The sequence below is a fragment of the Chrysochloris asiatica genome, unplaced genomic scaffold (genome assembly GCF_000296735.1).
Source record: "Chrysochloris asiatica unplaced genomic scaffold, ChrAsi1.0 scaffold00215, whole genome shotgun sequence".
Lineage (NCBI taxonomy): Eukaryota > Metazoa > Chordata > Mammalia > Afrosoricida > Chrysochloridae > Chrysochloris > Chrysochloris asiatica.
The window spans coordinates 4,565,827-4,580,354 of record NW_006408733.1 but is presented as its reverse complement, the minus strand read 5'-3'; the positions used below and the strand labels follow the sequence as shown (position 1 = coordinate 4,580,354).

At 38.5% G+C, this 14,528-nt stretch overlaps 1 protein-coding gene and 1 pseudogene across 4 annotated transcripts in view; both read right to left on the bottom strand.

Moving 5' to 3' along the window:
* The window catches only part of RAPGEF6 (Rap guanine nucleotide exchange factor (GEF) 6), a 304,075-nt gene that overhangs the window by 173,737 nt on the left and 115,810 nt on the right, over window positions 1–14,528 (bottom strand). The gene's annotated exons all lie outside the window — the stretch shown is intronic.
* On the bottom strand, window positions 2,709–2,994 carry LOC102824789 (annotated as a pseudogene).

Sequence of the window (14,528 nt, the reverse complement as noted above, 5' to 3'; positions counted from 1 at the left end):
TACCTTAAAAAAAAAAAAAAAAAAGTAAAGTGGCGTCCTAAAGCAAGCTACAGGAGATGATTGTTGGTTTGGGTCTAGACCACTGCAATAAAGCGAGTGTCGCAAGAAAACAAGGCTCACACAAAAAAAATAAAAAATAAAAATATCAATGAGTCAAGTTCTGAGTCATAGCTACCCTGTGTTGGGTTTCCAAGGCCCCACAGTGTTTGAATTGCTCACTTTGTGGCTAGCAGTCAAGTGCTTACCCAAGAGCACCATGGCCCCTCCTAAAGGGACCACTTTCTGGATATCCCTGCTTATTCTTAAGTAGAATTGTAGGCACAAAGCAAGGCTTTGCCAGTACAAGGTAGAAGGCCATTCTGGATATGAGGAATAAGGTAAGATTCAAATTGACATATCGAAGGACAGAATTATATTAGGTAAAAAGATGCTGGTAAAAGATTGAAAGGCAGAGAAAAAGAATACCAACGAAAAGGATCTTCTAACAATAATGCAACCAGAGACTTTAAAGGCAGACTAGGGCCAGATGAAGCAGGGATTTATATACCATATGGATGAGGAGTAGGCCTTTGAGAAAACCCAATACCTTTTCATGAGAAAAGCATTGAGTATGCAAGGAAAATATCTCAATATAACAAAGAACATTTACAAAAAAGCCACAGATAATATCACACTTTATACAGAAACAAAGGAGCTCTGGTAGCGTAGTGGTTACGAATCGGGCTGTGAACCGGAAGGTCAGCAGTTCGAAACTACCAGCTGCTCCGCGGGAGAAAGATGAGGCGATCTGCTCCCGTAAAGATTTACAGCCTTGGAAACCCTATTCAGGGTCGCTATGGGTCGAAACCGACTCGACGGCACTTAACAACAACAACAACATACAGAAACACTGAGAGCTTTCTTCTTAACATCAGGAACAAGACAAGTATATCTATTCTCACCAATGCTATTCAACATTGTACTGTTGTTGTTGTTAAGTGCCACTGAATGGGTTCCAACTCATAGGACCCTGTATAAGGTTTCCGAGGAGTAACTACCAAGTTTGAACTGGCAACCTTGTAGTTCAAACTGACCTTATGGTCGAGTGCTTATCCAACAGTACCACAACATTGTACTAGCAGAGCAATTAGGTAAGAGAAAGGAAACAAACAAAATTATCCAAAGCAGAAGGAAGAAGCAAAAAATATTCTTTAACATAGGTGACTTGACTCTGTATACAGAAAATCCCAAGATCCCACAAGAAAGCTATGTGAATTCAGTCAAGTGGCAGGCAGGGTCAAGGTAAACACACAATACATCAGCAAAGGGCATGCTGACAAGGAAATTAAGGAAACAATTACATTTACAATAGTATGTAAAAGAATAAAGAATCTAGGAATAAATGTAACCAAGTAGGTGAAAGACTTGTACACTATAAACATTACTAAAAGAAATTAAAGACGACCAAGAAAAATAGAAAGACATTCTAAATGCATTGACTGGAATGTTAAATATTGTTAAAATATCAATACTACCGAAAGCTATCTAAAAATTAAATGTAATCCCCATAAAAAAAACAGCCTTCTTTTCAGAAATGGAAAAGCCAATTCCAGAAAGTTTATGGAATGGTTGTAGTTCTTGTTAAATGCCTGTCAAGTCGGTTCCGACCCATAGCGACCCTGTATAGGATTTCTAAGGAGCAGCTGGGAAGCTTGAACCACCGACTTTGTAGTTCAAATGGCTTTGCAGTCTGGCGCATAAACCCACAGTGCCACACCAGGACTCCGGTAAGGGGCCCCAAATAGCCAAAGCAAGTTTGAAAAGAAAATTGTTGTTGTTAAGTGTCGTCGAGTCAGTTCCAATCCATAGTGACCCTGTATAAGGTTTTTGAGGAGCAGCTGGTGAATTTGAACCGCCAACCTTGCAGTTCAAATGGCTTTGCAGTGTGTAGCATTAACCCACAAAAGAAAGTAGGAGGACTAATGCTTGCTGATAAAATGACAGTAGTCAAAACATCCTAATATTAGAATAATGATCGATATGTGTACCAATAAAATAAAATTGAGAAATAAACCCATACATCTATGATTAATCGATATTTAGCAAGTATGCTAATTTCCAATTAGAGGAAAGACTTAATAAATGGTGTTGGGGAAACTGAATTTCCATAGGTGACAGAATGAAGCTGGATAAATATCTCATACCATTTACAAAAATAAATTCAAAATGAATCAAGAACCTAAATGTGATAAATGAATCCATGAAACTTCAAAAAAGGATAGGGCTACTGTTTGGGAAGGAGCTCTGGTAGCACAGTGGTTAGGAATCGGGCTGCGAACTGCAAGGTCAGCAGTTTGAAACTACCAGTTGTTCCATGGGAGAAAGATGAGGTTTTCTACTCCCGTAAAGATTTACAGCCTAGAAAACCCTGTACAGGGTCGCTATGAGTCGGAACTGACTCCACTGCACATCACCACCACTGTTTGGGGGCCTACTTTTTTTTTGCAAAAACAGTTCTTTATTTTGTGATTACATTTATTGGAAAGGCTGGAGAAAAATAAAACCCACTTAGCCTATGAGCTTGCAAATCAACTCATTTCAATAGTGGAAGAATCCTTGGTCATTTCTGAGTATCTAATTTTACACAAGTTTCTCTTTTGAATATATTCTGTCTCAAAGATGCAGTTGTATAAAGTCTCTTTTTTTTCACACAGGACACATTCATTGTTTCAGCCAACTCTCAGTGGAGGGGCAACCAGTACAACACCATCTTCCCGAACAAAACGGAATGTTCCGTTTTGCTGATTTGTAAATCTCTTTATATGTTTCTTCATCAGTTTCTAACACATCTCTCAATATCATATTTAAATGTTGATCCTACGCATGTAACCTTCCTTGAAGCTCTTGGTCATTTCGTATTTTCACATAAATGTGCTCATCCAGGCTGAGCCAGATAAGATCTAGAGGCTCCTCTACTGTGTTGGTAGTTGGTTGCTGGTCCACATCATCCACCATGTTTCAAACCCTGCACCCTTTCCCTCATCTGGGACCTATTTTTAAACAATGGATTCTTAGCTATGACACTGAAAGATTGAGCAGTAAAAGGCAAAGCAGATAAATGAGGCATCAAAATTTCAAAACTTTGGTACATTTACCAACATAGTAAAGAGACAACCTACATATTTAGAGAACATTTTTGGTAACCATCTACCTGATAAGAGTTTAATATACATTGAATTCCTCACTTAGAAGCAACTATCTCATTATCTGACATTTTGCATTTATGACAAAAAAAAAAAAAAAACACTACTATCTGACTATTTTGCACCTTAACTATGTAAGTCTAGCAGTAATGAATTCTGAGGTGTGGTTAAGGTTATGTGTCAAGTTGGGTGGGCCATGATACTCAGTGGTCTGAAAATTATGTGATGATATAATCAGGTAGTTGTGTAATAGTGAAGTCATCCATCCATTTTGTTATCTGATATGGTATCCTTCATTATCACATAATGACCTGGTCTTTGGAATCTAACTAGGTTGATATGTGATTAATATGTGTTATAAAAATTACTTCTATAACTTAAAACAACAACAACAACAATAAAAGCCGACCACCAAATTAAAATAGGTGCAAGCAATTTGAAAAGAAATTTAACCAAAGAGAATGCAAATGACCAACATGCACTTGAAAAGATGCTTAGTATCAATAATCATTAAAAACCAAAAACAGCTGATGTCAAATAGTTATGATTCCTGGTGGTCACAGGGTGGGAAATGAAACCCATAGGATTTTCAAGGCTGCGATCTTTAAGAAGCAAACCGCAGGTACTTTCTCCAGATGCTTCTCTGGTTGGGTTCAAACCAACAACCTTTAAATTAGTAGTCAAATGCTTATACATATGGATCAATTGGGACTCCCAATTATTTATGACTCAAATCAATTTTGAACAACTCCATGTTGTTGTTGTTAAGTGCCCTTGCGTCAGTTCTGACTCATAGTGACACTCTATAGGGTTTCCAAAGAAAGGCTGGTGATAGATACACATAATCCAAAGAACAAAACACATGAACATAATAGACACTTATACACTAATGTTCACTACAGCACTATTCACAAAAGGTAAAAATAATCTAAATGTTCAGAACAGAATAATAGTGTTGTCATTGTTGTTAAGTGCCCTGGAGTTGGTTCCGACTCATAGTGACCCTGTATAGGAGCAGCTGAACCACCAACCTGTGGTTCAAACTGACCTTGCAGTCCAGTGCATTAACCCACAGTGCCACACTAGGACTCTAAACAGATGAACAGATCAACAAAATGTAGTACACAGATACAGTGGAATATTACTCTACTCAGTCATGAAGAGAACTTAATTTTTGGTACATACTACAACATGGATGAATCTTGAAAACATTATGCTAGGAAAAACAAGTCATTCACAAAAGGTCAGTATTGTATGATCCCACTTATTGCAAATAGGCAAAGACAAATACCAAAGCTTAGTAAGTGTGAGGGAGGGCAAAAAAGGAGTCAATGACTAAGGGGCACTAAGTTTCTGTTAAAGATGGTTGGAAAGAAAAAGAAAGATGATTGAATAAGTTAAAAATGAATCATCGTAATGGTTGTACAACAGAATAAGTATTGTCAATGTCACAACTATACATGTAAAAATAGTTTAATCAGTAAATGTTTTGTTATACACATATTGTTGTTACAGGAGCTCTGGTAGCATAGTGGTTACAAATCGGGCTGCAAACTGCAAGGTCAGCAGTTTGAAACTACCAGTTGTTCCATGGGAGAAAGAGGTGCCTTTCTGCTCCCATAAAGATTTAAGAAGCTTCGGAAACCCTGTACAGGGTTGTTATGAGTTGGAACCGACTCCACAGCACATAATCACCATCACCATATTGTTGTTAAGTGCCACAGAGTTAGTTTTGACTCATAGTGACCCTGTATAGGGTTTCTAAGGAGCAGCTGGTGAGTTTGAACTACTGACAGGGTTGCTGAGTTGGAAATGACTTAATAGCACATGACACACACATGTGCATGATAGCTTTTTAATGTGAATTGTATAAAGGTGTACAGAAGAAATCAGTTTTCCATTTAATAATTCATACCCATTTTGATTCATCTCATTGATTTAAATCCCCACAATGTAACATCACTTAACCAATGTCCTCCCTGTGCTTCTTGTTCCCATTTCTCCTCCTTTCCTAACACTTCTGAACTTTATCCATGTGTAAATGCTGCCCTTTTGATATCAAATGGTTGATTATTCTAAGAACTGCACACCTCATTAGCGTTACTGTTCCCCTTATAGACCTGTCTATTGTTTGACTCAAATGATGTACTGCATTAGACAAATCTGCTGCACAAGACCTTTTTAAAGTGTTGAAGAACAAAGATGTCAGCTTGAGGATTAAGGTGTGCCTGACCCAAGCCATGGTATTTTCAATGACCTCATATGTATGCGAAAGCTGGACAGTGAATAAGACCTTAGAAGAATTGATGCTTTTTGAGTTATGGTGTTGGAGGAGAATATTGAAAGTGCCATGGGCTGCCAAAAGAATCAACAGATCCATGTTGGAAGAAGTGCAAGCGAGAGTGCTCCTTGGAGGCCAGGATGGCCAAACTTCGTCTCTCATACTTGGGATATATTGTCAGGAGGGACCAGTCGCTGGAGAAGGATATCATGTTTGATAAGGTGGAGGGTCAGAGAAAAAGAGGAAGACCTCTAACAAGATGGCTTGGCAAAGTGGCAGCATCGATGGACTCAAGCCTGGCAACAATAGTGAGGTTGGCCCAGGATCAGGCAAGCAGTGTTTCGTTCCGCTGTGCATAAAGTCGCTATGAGTCGGTATCGACTTGACGGCACCTAACAACTTTGTTTGCCTGAAAATTATTTTGTATTTTTCATCACAATTTAAAAGCATTTTTATGATTATACACTACATTGGAAGAAAAAACTTAAACTGTATTCTAAATATGTATGAAAGGGGCTCAAAAACATCATGGAAAAATGAAATTAAATGATAATGAAAAATTTCCACAAGCACTTTTGAAGTCCCTTGAACCACAGGTAGGCGGTTCAAACCAACCAACTGCTCCTTAGAAATCTTACACAGGATCATTATGGGTCAGAACTGACTCGATGGCACTTAACAACAATAACAATCATATAAATGTAGTCTTGATGTGGCACTTTGGCATAAAGCATTAGATGGCAAGGTCTGTTTGAACCACAAATTCAGTGGTTCAAACTCACCAGCTGCTCCCTGGAAATCCTCTAAAGGGTCACTGTGAGTAGGAACCACTTCGACAGCACTTAACAACAACAACAACAATAATCATATAAATTGTTTAGAAATTATTAGCCAGATATTTTGCATCATTATGACATATACCAAAATTCTCAGAAATTTATTTAAGAGTAACAGGACCTGTAAACATTAGTGTTATTTGATTCCCATGTCCTAAAGTTTTACAATCAGTATGAAGGCTTTCATTTCAGTAATTCTAAAACAAGAGGAGTCCCTTTTTTTTTTAATTGCAGACATGATCTTTCACCATTTAATTGGCTTCTGGCCACTCATCATACATACTAAGGCAAATCATTCAGTGAGCTTCAAATAGATTTTGCAACCACTTCATCTTGTAAGGCTGAACAAAGAAACTGGCTGGGTCAAAGTGAGCTAGTCCAAGGTACTTCACAAAATCTTTGGGGGGGGAGGGTGATGTGGTAGGGCTGATACTTATTGACTATCGTCTGTGCTGGCTTCAAGTCAACTTTATTTTCCCTATCCTCAATCTTCTTTTTGTTCTGATTTCTTAGCTTACTTGTTTTCACTTGATCTTGACCTAGTTATTTACTTTTGTGAGCTATTTTTCAAATGCAAGTATGGAATTGTTTTTATTGTTAAGTGTCATTAAGTCAGTTCTGACTCAAAGCCAACAGTGTAGGGTTTCCAAGGAGTGTCTGGTGGGTATACAACCATGCACTCCGTTAGAGTATTACCAGTATAAACCCAGTATTACCACCTTCAATGAGAGTGAATCAATGAGAGTTCAGATAAACTGCTGCAATCATACAGTTAACAAAGAAAGGAGTTGAGAAAAACTGCTGGACTTGTTCTACTTGACTTGATCGGCATCCTACTTACCAAATATTGCTTATCACTTTTTTTGCTGTTTCTAAATATCAAATACACCCTGCTCTAATATCAGAGCTCTGAACTATTTGAAAATATTCAAAGATATTTAAATTTGTTGCAAGTTCTGAGAGGAATACTCCAATGAATTTTTTTAACATAATTTTTTTTTAAGATATGCATTTCAAAGATCGGCTGGGTTGAGTCTGAACCACCAACCTTGTGGTTCAAACAAACCATGCTTCATCCCACCGTACCTCACCAGGACTTCAATTAATGTTATAGAACTGCACTTTTTACTTATGGAAAAATTCACATTAAGATTATAATTCTCATCTTTATACTAAGGAAAGTATGACAAAAATCCAAAAATATTTCAAACTCAACTATTGGTCTATCCTTGTCTAAAGCAAAGAAGAGTGAAAAAAAGCAAAAATGCAAGGAAACAACTGGTCCAAAAGGACAATTGGAGCATGCAAACCTCAGCCTCTGCCACTACAAAGGGACCAGAAAAACTAGATGGTGTTCAGCTACCAACTGCAATCTGATTGAGATCACAATAGGTGAGGGAGAGTCAAAGAGGGAGGGAAAAAATACAGAGCAAAATTCAAATTCATAAAAAAGAGCATTCTTACTGGTCTGACAGAGACTGGTGGAACCCTGGAGAGGCTGTGGCCCTTAAATACCCTTACCAGCCTGAAACTGAATCTACCCCTGAGGAATAACTTACAAACAACGGACAGCTGTAACACTAGAGAGGATTCTATTCCTCAGTATAACCAACCCTAAGAAACTAAAAGAGCAGTATTTGCCTGAAGACAAAGCTCAGAAGCCAGGAAGGGGCGGGAAAGAAGGATAAATGGAAATGGAGAACCCAGGAAGGAAGGGGGAAGTGTAATACAGGGGATTACAACAAATTATGTCAAAAAACAAATGTGTATCAATTGTTGAATGGAAAACTAAATTATTTGCTCTGTAAACTTTCACCCAAATTATACTAAGTATAAAAAGAAAAAAGCATTTTTAAAATCATCTAAGCATCGCATTTGTGGATAATATTGTTTTTTGTGGGTGCCAATCTGTTATTTCACTACAAGGTAATCCTTCGGGGATAGTTTTAGTTCAAATGTTGAAAAGTCTTTCAGGGCAACAATTTCAGGGTGCCCTCTAGGTAGAAAATAATTTTAAAATACATGCAGGCAAACCTTTTAATATTTAAACAAACTCTTAACCCACTTGGTGTACTAAATAATAATGAAGATGTTGTTGTTAAGCACCATGGAGTCGGTTCCGACTCACAGTGACCCTGTACAGGGTTTTCGAAGCTGTAAATCTTTACAGGAGCAGAAAGCCTCATATTTCTCTTGTGGAACAGTTGGCAGTTTCGAACTGCCGACCTTGAGGTTAGCAGTCCAATTCGTAATCACTATGCTACCATAGCTCCTTAATAATTAAGAGTTAAAAAGTTAAAACATTTTTTGTATCTTAGAGAATTTTTTTTTATCTGAAGCACTCTAAAATAGAAAAAGCTGAGATAGTATGCAAATTAAAAAAAAAAAAAAAAAGACTAAATATACACTGCTGTCTAAAAGGAAGAATAAGTCCCCCTATCTTTCTCTGAATCGCTGACAGTGGAATAAAATAAATACAGTAAAGGATTCTCTGCTACTGTTTTTAATATTCGCCAGCACAATTCCAGGACCCCTATATGCTAAGTAAAGATATTTCATAGGATTTTCATGGCTGTGACCAGGAACAGATCTCCAGGTTTGTTTTCTGAGGTGCCTGTGAATGGTTTTAAACCACCAACCTTTCAACTAGTAGTTGAGCGCTTAATTGTTTGTGCCACCTAGTGACTTCACAGTACACTATTACAGCTACATGCCCTTGAGTCAATTCGGATTCACAAACATCTACAGGACAGAGTAGAACTGTTCCATAGGAACTTCTAGCAAATTAAGTTTTCATTTGATGGTTTTCACACAAATTTTTCAGTGAAATTGCATACATTTTTTACAGTGTGTCAACATTCTTTTTGTGTTCTGGTTTGTTCCATTTCCAGTATTCTAGTTTCACAGCCTCCTTATCTGCTTATCTTTGCTTTAGAGAAATTGTGAACCTTAATATTTTCTGGTGGTTTGGTGAAAGTTTACACAACAAATTAAGTTCTCATTTGACAGTTTTTTACACAAATTTTTTCAGTGACATTATATACATTTTGACAGTGTATCAACATTTCTTTATAATTGTGTTCTGGTTGCTCCATTTCCAGTATTCTAGTTTCACAGACCCTTATCTGCATATTTTTGCTTTAGAGAAATTGTGAACCCAGGACCATCAAGAAGGAAGAGCACAAGTAGAGTATGATATTCTATGTAGAAAAGTGGTGATAGCATAGGTGATGGCATGAAGAGACAGAGCAGCTGCGGGCTCTTGGCTGGCTTGCAGAATATGACCTTATGACAACAAAATGAACACATATGTTTTTTGTTTTGTATGTGTACATTGGAGTCCTCTTGTGGTAATGTGGTTAATGATGCACTGGACCGCAAGGTTGGTTTGAACCACAAGGTCAGTGGTTCAAGTTCACCAGCCGCTCCTTGGAAACCCTATGGAAGGTTGTATCAACTGGAATCAACCCGATGGCACTTAACAACAACAACATGTGCACATCAAATATTTTTGGTTTTTTCATTTATGAAATATAAGATGGAAAAGTGAATCCACAGGAAGAAGTAGGATAACTGTTGTTGCAGGAAGGGTGCTGTAATCATTGGGATGAAACAAAGTGTATAATTTGTTTAATGTACAGCTGATGACCTTCACACAACTCACAACAAAAAGTTAAATAGAAGAAAAAAAACTGAAGTGATTCAAGTTCAAAAAAAAAAAGAAAGATGAATTTCAAAAATATGATACTGAGTAAAAGAAGTCAGACAGATAGACATACACACAATTTCATTCATAAGATGTTCAAAGACAGGCAAAACTAATCTATGGTAATAAAAATTTGAACAATAGTTGCCTAGAGGGACAGTGATTGACTTGGACAGAACTCTCTCAAGTGTTAAATGATGCTAAAATATAAAGTCTGATAAGAGGTAACAGTTATGTGAATGCATACCTTTATAAGAACTCATTGTTAAGCACTATATATTTCATTGTATATAAATTTCACTGCAATAAAACAAAATAATATGGGAATTCAATGATGACCTCAGCTTCATGATGACCTCAGCTGGAATGTTTACTGCCAGCTGAGGTCATCATGAAACCTGTAATACAGTGACAGTATTATAAAAAATAAAATAAAAAAGAGTATCAAGGTGACAGTCCCAGGGAGCCATTTAGTTTCAACTGGTTCAGCAAATCTTAACATTTAGATTTTGAATTATATTCTACATTTTACTCTTCTATCAGGGTCTATCTAGTGTGACCCTGATCAGAATGGTTGATAGTGGTTACCAGGCACCATCTAATTCTTCCAGTCTTAGTACAGATAAGGCCACGACTCAAGATCATGATTAGACTTGTAGAATGGCTTCTTCTCTGAATTTTTGATTTCCTTCTATCTCTTTTGCTCCTAACACATAGAGAACGATGTTGTTGTCATAGGGTGTTGTCAAGTTGGTTCTGACTCAGTGATCCTATGCACAACAGACCTGGTCCACTGCCATTCTCACAATTGTTGCCAAGCTCAAGCCCATTGCTACTGCCATTATGTCAATTCATCTTCTTAGAGGACTTCCTCCTTTTCGCTGACCCTCCACTTTATCAAGCTGTATGTCCTTCTCCTGGTAACATATTGAATGTATGAAAGAAGTTGTTTCGCCAAGGAGCATTCTGGAAGGAGTTTTTATAACACAGATTTGTTTGTTCTATTGGCAGTTCATGGTACTTCTAGAATTCTCTAACACCACAATTCAATGCATAAATTCATCTATAGTCTTCCTTATTCACTGTCCAATTTTCATTCGCATATTGTTGTTGCTACTGTTGTTAAGTGCCGCTGAGTCAGTTCTGACTCATAGCAACCTTGTGTAAGGTTTCCAAGGAGCGGCTGGTGAGTCTGAATCACCGACCTTATGGTTCAAACCAACCAAAAGAGCCACACCATGATTCCTACTGTTGTTGTTAGGTGCCATCGAGTCAGTACTGACTCATAGCCACCTTATGCACAGCAGAATGAAACTGCCCAATCCTAGGCCAACCTCACTACTACTGCCAAGCTTGAGTCCATCAATGCTGCCACTTGGCCAATCTATCTTATTAGAGGTCTTCCTCTTTTTTTTCTCTGACCCTCCACCTTACCAAACATGATATCTTTCTCCAGCAACTGGTCCCTCCTGACAATATGTCCAAAGTATGAGAGACTAAGTTTGGCTATCCTGGCCTCCAAGGAGCACTATGGCTGCACTTCTTCCAACACGGATCTGTTGGTTCTTTTGGCAGCCCATGGCATTTTTAGTAGTCTCCTCTAACACCATAACTCAAAAGCATCAATTCCTATTAGAAAACTGAAAATAAAGAGCAATAGTTGAACCTTATGTATTATGAAAGCAAATCATCAGGTTTTTACTCCACTGGGTTCAAACCAGTGATCTTTTGGTAAGCAACCAAATCATTATGCCACTACAGCTCTTTGAAGAGCCCTTATAGTGGTCATACAACCAATGCTCTACTGGATACTTTCAGAAATACTTTTAATATATTTGCTATACAGCTTCCTACAGTCCTGGTGTGGTGCTGTGGGTTGCAATGTAATGTCCGTTTGAACTGCAAGGTCGGTTATTCAAGCTCACCAGCTGCTCCTCAGAAACCATATACAGGGCTGCTATGGATCTGAACTGACCCAACAACAACATGGGTTGGAACTGACTCCACAGCACTTAACAACAACAGTATCCTTACCCAGATACATTGTCAATATGTAGAAATTTTGCCAAAAGCACAGCTTTTTACATAATTGGTAACATTAATTAAAAGGAAATCAAAACCTTCTAACACTGCATTTTCTAAGCTGTCTGAACTATAACCCTTTGGGGGGAAAACTTTTACTTCAAGAAACAGTCAGTAGCTAAGTTACCAACATCCAGACAACTTCTATTTCCTCTTTGTTGTTGTTAAGGGCTGCTGAGTCAGTTCCAACCCATAGCAACCCTGTATAAGGTTTCGTAGGAGCAGCTGATGACCTTGAACCACCAACACTGCAGTTCAAGCAGTCTTTGCAGTCCAGCACAATAATATACACACCATAACATGTTATGTAAATTTGCGCTCATCTTGAAAGGACTGAACCAAACAACCCTTTGTGAATGTAGCTGTTAAATGACCTTGAGTCAGTTCTGATTCACAGGGACCCTGTTGAGGGTTTCTGAGGAGCTGCTGGTGGGGTTAAACTGCTGATCCTGTGGTTAGCAATCCAGGGCTAATCCTACAGTGTCACACCAGGACAACAATCAACCCCTGTTATTGTTAGGTGCCATTGAGTCGGTACCAACTCATAGTGAACTATGCACAACAGAACGAAACACTGCCCGATCCTAGGTCAACCCCACAATCGTTGCCACGCTTGAGCCCACTGATGCTGCCATATTGCTAATCCATCTCACTGGGGGCCTTTCTCTTTTTGTCTGACCCTCCACCTTACCAAACATCTTTCTCCAGCGACTGGTCCCTCCTGACAATATATATCCAAAGTATGAGAGACAAAGTTTGGCCATCCTGGCCTCCAAGGAACACTCTGGCTGCACTTCTTCCAACACAGATCTGTTGGTTAATCAACCCCTACTCACAACAAATTCTTCATCACAATCACTTTCACTTGTTGCATGTGCAGCTTTTATAAATCAGTGAAATGGCTGGAGGCCCTTTTTTGGAGTAAGCTCACTGCTATCAAGTTGATTTCAACTCATAGCAACCCAATATAGGGTTTCCATAAATCTCTATGGTGCAGACAGTCTCATCATGCTGAGTGGCTGATCAGTTTGATCGGTTGCTGCTGTTAAGTGCCATTGAATTGGTTCCGACTGATAATGACATTGTATAGGGTTTCCAGAGAGATGCTGGTGAGCAACTTCTGACCTTGCTTTTCAAACCAACCTTGCAGTCTACTGCATTAACCTGCAGTGCCAGCAACCCAGAATTTAACCCATATAATGTCACCAGGGTTCCTTTTATCTTGCAGCAAGATCCCACCAATGGACCAATAAATAACATCATGATAAATGGAGAGAAGAATGAAGTCGTCAAACACTTCATTTTGCTTGGATCCACTAGGAACACTCATGGAAGCAATAGTCAAGAAATCAAATGACACACAAGACCTCTTTAAAGTATTCAAGAGCAAAGATGTCCCTTTGAGGACTAAGACGTACTGACCCCAAGCCAAGGTATTTTCAATAGTCTCATATGCGTATGAAAGTTGGACAATGAATAAAGAAGACTATAGGAGAATTGATGAATTTGAGTTATAGTGCTTGAGAAGAATACTAAAAGCACCATGGACTTCCAAAGAACAAATAAATCTGTGTTGGAGGAAAAACCATCAGAAGGTTCCTTAGAAGAAAAGATGGCCAGACTTTGTCTCTCATACTTTGGGCATATTATCAAGGGATCAGTCCCTGGAGAAGGACATCCCTACAAAAGGAGGAGACCCCCCCAACGAGACAATTGGTACAGTGGCAGCACCAATGGCCTCAAGTGTAGCAAAGATTTTGTGGTTAGCATAGGACTAGGCAGTGTTTCTTGAAGTCACTATGAGTCAGAACTGACTCGATGACACCTAACAACAAAGTAAAGCTAATTAAGAACTATATATACCTCTTCCAACTTATTTATACACTCAACGTAAAGACACACATAGGAAGAGATCTAGTTCATAACCCAGGGATTGCCTATCAACAAAAATCCTTCTCTAATCCATTCTCGCAGTTAACAAGTCAGTTTTGTCTAAGTTGTACTCATTCTTTCCTTTCATGATCTGCAGATTCCTGACAATACTCAGTAGAAGTTTTCTTAGAGCCATTTAGCAAACAGATCCCTAAGTAGTGTGCCTATTGGTATTTCTGGTCCATTTCGAAAGATTCTTTTCAGCATATGCTGTTGTTAAGGGCCCCTCATAGTGGGTTCTCACTCATAAAGATCCAAAGGATCCCTGGTAACACAATGAGTTATAAGTTGGCAGCTAACCACAAGGTCAGCAGTATGAATCTGCCAGTGGCTCCGCAGAAAAAGATGAGGCTTTCTGCTCCCAAAAAGATACACAGTCTTTAAAAAAAAAAAAAGAAATACAGTCTTGGAAACTATACACAGGGTCACTATGAATCAGAATCAACACTATAGCACACCAGCACCACCAGAACCGGGTTTCTGAGGAGTGGCTACCTTGCAGTTAGCAA